This window comes from Danaus plexippus, chromosome 14 (genome assembly GCF_018135715.1).
Source record: "Danaus plexippus chromosome 14, MEX_DaPlex, whole genome shotgun sequence".
In the NCBI taxonomy this organism is placed as follows: Eukaryota; Metazoa; Arthropoda; class Insecta; order Lepidoptera; family Nymphalidae; genus Danaus; species Danaus plexippus.
The window spans coordinates 1,426,251-1,432,228 of record NC_083546.1 but is presented as its reverse complement, the minus strand read 5'-3'; positions in this window follow the sequence as shown (position 1 = coordinate 1,432,228).

The following is a 5,978-nucleotide window of genomic DNA, read 5'->3' as shown; positions in this document are numbered from 1 at the left end:
GTCGAAAAGAACATTTGCAAATGTTTAATCTTACTTAAATAAAAATTCAAATACATTGAACACGTAATCGCTCGTACACGTAAGAGCTGCTGAGAAAAATTCGTTGAAAAACTGTTCAATAATTCATTTTATCACGAACGAAACTTTTGTTATTTTAACACTTTGTTATATATCAATACTAATATAATTATATTTTCAACTTTGTCGTCATACGAGATACGTATTTTATAATTAGCTATTAGGCATATACTCCGTATATACTCTAATTAAACTTATGAAGATTAACGAGGCTTAGGAGGTGAGCATTAGAAACAACAACACAGCTTTAGGCATATAACTTCTAACCTCGAGTTCTGAAATATACGATACATTATTACAACTGTTTCTTAGTGATGTGACATAGTTCATAAAGCGCTGAATAATAAATAATCATACAATAATATTCTTTTTTGAAAACATTATATATATATATATAAATACGTTACGTAATTGTCATGTGTCTTTAACAAGAAGAAGAAAAATTAAATTTTTTAAGCCGAACTTATATCGTTTTCAAATTTAAATATTCAATTATTAACAAAAACAAAAAAGCACTAGTCAATCTGCAATGAACAAATAAGAACAAAGGCTATTCTGCTTCCTTTTTACCCTGAAGATTATTAGTAATTTTAAGAACAGTTTCGCCAAGATCTTGAGTTCAAAATCTTTGTTTATAATTTTTAATTTTCCAAACGAAAACAGTGGAAAAATAAATAGGGCATATGATTTAAAAAGGTTCGTCAGGACCGTTGTTACTCACATATTTTAAAATATGCTGTTGTGTTAGCAATACCAAACATCTTTCCTGTATCGTATTAACACAGTCAAGGCAGTAATAAAGTTTCTGTATGTACTCCTGATCCTGAGTCTTGTGATATGAACTCTAATTATTGACATTGCCATCATGAGAAAGTGTTTTTTTATAAATTAAAAAATTTACGACATTTTCTTTATTTATTTAAAATATTAAATGAAAATGCGTGATACGATCCCGTATATTTCACATATAGACATACATCAAGATCGCTTGAAATCCCAAAACTTTGCAACCCCGAGACAATGCGGCCACGTACCACACTTTGATAGATTACTAACGATTTGACAGCTCTAATCAAGTTAAGTGGAGTTTTGATATTAGTTCAATGTTGATTTGATCATTTATTCGGACGCGTATATAATTAATGAACTCTTTACACGATAGTTGCTAGGGTTCAAATAAATGATTTAGGACAAAATAACAATAAAAAAATTATTTTTTTAATAAAATTATATTTTATATAACATCTACTCAATACTGTTAAATAATGAATTATTTGTAAACATGACTCAAAAGTAAGATTGAAAATATTCGCCATAATTTTGATTCCGATACATTTTCAGTTTTCCTTTTTTGTTTGCAAAATGCATTTAAACTAGTTTTTATGACTCATATCCTAATGTAAGAGTAAATTTCAAATCATAATTAACAAAATATGAAAGGATTTATTCATAAATGGAGATCGATGCGACTATATGTATGAGGATTTAGAAATTTTCTAGGTATTGTCTGTGTTTGTTTTTAGATGCAAAGGCTTACTAATAAACACGACTAGTAATATTTTCGTCAATGACTGTTATATTTTTAACACTCAAAGAATTCATTCTAAAGCAATGAAACCGGGACATTTCCTCTTTTTTACCAAAGAAATATACGTATAATTTTAGGAATAGAACCAGTTACTCGCTCCATTCAAAGCTGGTTTTATATTTGTGATTTTTCAGCCAAAATATTTTATATTCAAGTATCGAAGTACAGCATAAAGCTACCATGAATTCACTAAACCATGATCGTATTAAATTTTAATTGCAGTAGCATATTTTGCAGTTCCGTCGCACGACGGCGAGGTTTTAATTATTTTATACAAATTTTCAACTCTCATGTATGTACTGGCTAAAAATCAACCTGAAGTATATTTTTTTTACTTACGTTATAATCAAAGATGGCTTAATATGTTTATGATTATTAATATTATTTAATTTGTGTAAGATAATTTTATTAATTTATTTAATAAATTAACAAGATATTAGTAATGCTTTCGATCCGTGTAATGACCATCTGATCATGATTGATTATGTTGTGGACACAGCAAATGATGTTTCATCATCTTGTCAACGTGATGGTTTAATCGTAACATAGTATTTTAAGCTGACAGTCTCGACAATGTGTATTAACAATACAGTTTAGGTAAATTAGTATTTACCTATGATGAAAGATATTGGTTTCACATAGCTAAACACGACATTTCTTCATTGAAAAACATATACGTTATATATTTTTATGTATCAATAATTTTATTTATATTTTATTGGTTCTTTTTATTCATCTCATATCAAGCCTCCAATCTGTGCTGAATTTTGTTCTTTCATCCACTTTTATACGAATAAATCTAATATGAATGATTTATAAAATCTAGACATGCCAACTCTTATATTTATAATAACATTAAGAGAAAACAATATCAGTGAGACGTGAGTGAAGCAATAATAATCTCATATACGGTGATGATATTACAGTTCGTATTATTGCATCTCATACTTCATTCATTACGATGTACTTAGAGCATTTGTCCTCCTAATGAATAAAAATGTACTAGAAAACTCAGCAGCGCCAAAATTGCGTGTTCCATTTTTGAAACAAATTGCCTAACTTTATGCCATAATTGCACTCCGTTTTATATTTACGACTGCATTAACTTTTTGCGTTACATCTTTTAATAAATCACGCTAGTTACATTAGGTATATTTCAATTTAAACAATATTTATTGTCACAAACAACTGCCAAGGCAGTTTTACAATCATGGCCTAAATATTTACTTCACCAATAATTTCCATTAAAAATACTTTCTTATAAATTTGCTGAACAATAAACAAAATCAAAGAGCACAGAGCAACTTATTTGAGACGCCGTTCTGACATTAAATTAAATGACGAAGCCCTCAAAAGAGAAATCTTAGTAATTCAAAACGCGTGCAAAGAGCTCTCCGTTCGTTATAACGTGTCACGTAAAACAATTTCCAAGCCCCTTATCCGAACCTGTGTCGAGAATACAATAACGCGCTACAACTCACAGACTAGTTGACTACAGAGGAGATTAGGAAAATTTTCTTAATTGTTTTCCTAATTTTTTTTTCAAAATCATCCCAACTTAGTAATGTTTTTAAAGTAAAGTGTTATTTTAGTTTAGGATTACGATATATATATATAAAACCACAATGAGATTTAATTGCAATAAACATATCGCATTCTTTACTTGATATATGACAATACTTTCTCCTTGTGAATTATAATTAATGATTACTATAAATTTTGAAAAAGACCTGGTATTCATTACTCTATACGGCCGTGTAAAGTGAAGCCTCCTTCATTGACTACCACTACTGGCCGTGAATGGAAGGTAAGGGACCAAATGGTTTTCGGTTGACAAAGTGACAGCAGATCATTTGACAAACTCTCGCACAATGTCTCTTGTAATCTGAGTGTCCGTTTGCTATCTTTATACATTTGTGAAAATGACCACTAGAGTTTAGAGGTCAATTGTAACATTACTATAAAATCTTTTCTACCCAATGTAAGTGCCCTAAACTAATTTAACCTAACGACAAAAAAATGCAGTTTCAAATTTTTTTTTCATTATAAAATGATATTGGGTCTTTAGATCTTGTAAACGAATTGAAAATGAAATCAGCTAAAAGTCTTTGAATTCCTATATTTTGCTTATTTAGTTTTGCCCTTGACTTCTATTGATATAAATTCGTTCATTCTTATCTCTTTTTTCAGTTGTAATTATTCAGGAAGAGCTATTGATTTTTTTTCACACCAATTTCATTCTTAGTAATCACTGCAAAAAAATAAATCCTACATCGATAAAAGTCTAGTCGGAATAAACTACTCACAAAGAAACTTTAGAAGGTTAGGTTTAATGATTCCAGTCTTTTACGAATGAACAATTACTGTTAAATTTTTCACAGTATAACAAGAATAATGAGCGGCTACTCAGACCCGTCTGTAAAGGAAAGGCGTCAAGGAATTACGTTCTAAGAGAGTCTGCTTTAAGTGAATTTTAAGAGAAGATAAAGAAGAGCGAGTAGAATCTTCGAACGCAATCTGAATGGTTTATTTTTACGCTCAAATAAAGATCCTTTAATGCTGATGAATTGAGCGCTGGTGCAGATGTAAATAAAAATCTACACGGCACATATACAAAGAAGCTGAAACTCTTCAGATATAAATTCAATCAAACACAAAAAAAAATTTGCGAAGTAAGCTTTGAATTATATTACAAATTTAAACAATTTTTTGGCCGAAGTTTTATAAACCTATTTACTTTGTTATGGTATTTATATATTTTTTAAATATCAGTATTTAGTACATATCTTCATACAATTTACATGTTAGTACATATTTATATATGTAAGTAGTTCAATACAGTTTCAGTAAAATTTACAAAAAGCTTAACACAAAGTCGTAAATACTCAACAGGGTGCAGTAATTGGATAAAGTTTGGCAATTTGTTGAAGGAATTGGGCAAGCGATTTTGGTCTTCTAACGAGTGTTACTTTGTTCAAGGTTTTTAAATAGAAAAAGGAAGCTTAAAGTCTTAAATTATTTATAGATTACTATGTATAATTAAACGAAGTACTATAACGTACAAAATACATTATATAATTCACCGGTTCATATAAGCCGATACACTTCAAATTATCTTGATTTCACACTTTTTATGTTTATCTTTGCATTGAATTTGTTTATTGTATGTTAACTCAAAGACCAATTTAGATATCCTTTATAAATTACTTTCATCCTTTATTAATGATCTTCAAAAAAAAGCTAAAAAAACACAGCTGACAGAGCTATGATACAAGATCCTGCATACAATAGATGTAGGTATACGAACTTGGTGTACAGGAAGGTCTATGAATCGTCATACAGAGCAGAAAACAACAGTTATTTAAGCATAGCAACGCATATTCCACTATAATAGATATCACAGCAGTTGAAACATAATATTATATGTACCACATGAAAAAGAGGATTTCCATTAAGTTAGTTCAACTATTATCCGAATGGTTTTACACATCAAAACTACTTTGGGTCTCATATATACAACTCATTCCATATAATAAATTTTTGTTGTATATATTTATGAGTGAATGAAACATCTGAAAGGTCTTTGGACTATATTGAAGTTTCTTTTTATTTACAAACTTTTGTATTTTTAAGTTTCAGCTAAATTTTAGGATTTCGTATATCGTTTTAGTTTAACGTTGATATACTTTTTGCGATTGAATTTCATTATTGTCGTCATAAACTAGGTAGAGTTTAATCGGGTAAAACATTCCTTCTCTCCGAGAGCTATGGACTTGAAACGATGTAAATACTGCCAGTGAAATATCATAACATATTTTAAAACATAAAATGTTAGTCTCAAGTGGTAAAATGCACACGATATAAAGCTCGGTTACTCCTCAAATAAATTACCGCGCTGTTTTAACTTTGTAGACTTGTTTGGTTAACTCGTAGCTTTTTTTTATTGTGGTATTTATGTGTTCAGCGCTGTAGCTTCTAAAGTTTAGAATTTATAATATTTAACTTTGTGGTTTCAATAACTTAGAAGTGGTTATAATTATTTAAGGATTTTAGGGAATCAGTCACTAAGCAAACAATTTCACCTGTATTTGATAAGTAGGACAACTAAAACAATACATATAATTGTATTTTAATAAATAAATATTTATTAACACTTACATATACTAATTGTAAATAAAAATATATGTTTTGACAACAAAACATATGTACGTATTAACAAAAATCATACAATAAAAGTTAAATATTGATATTACGTTAAAAAGTTAAAGGACAAATACAGTTTAATACAGTAATTTACTGCTAGTTTACAAGT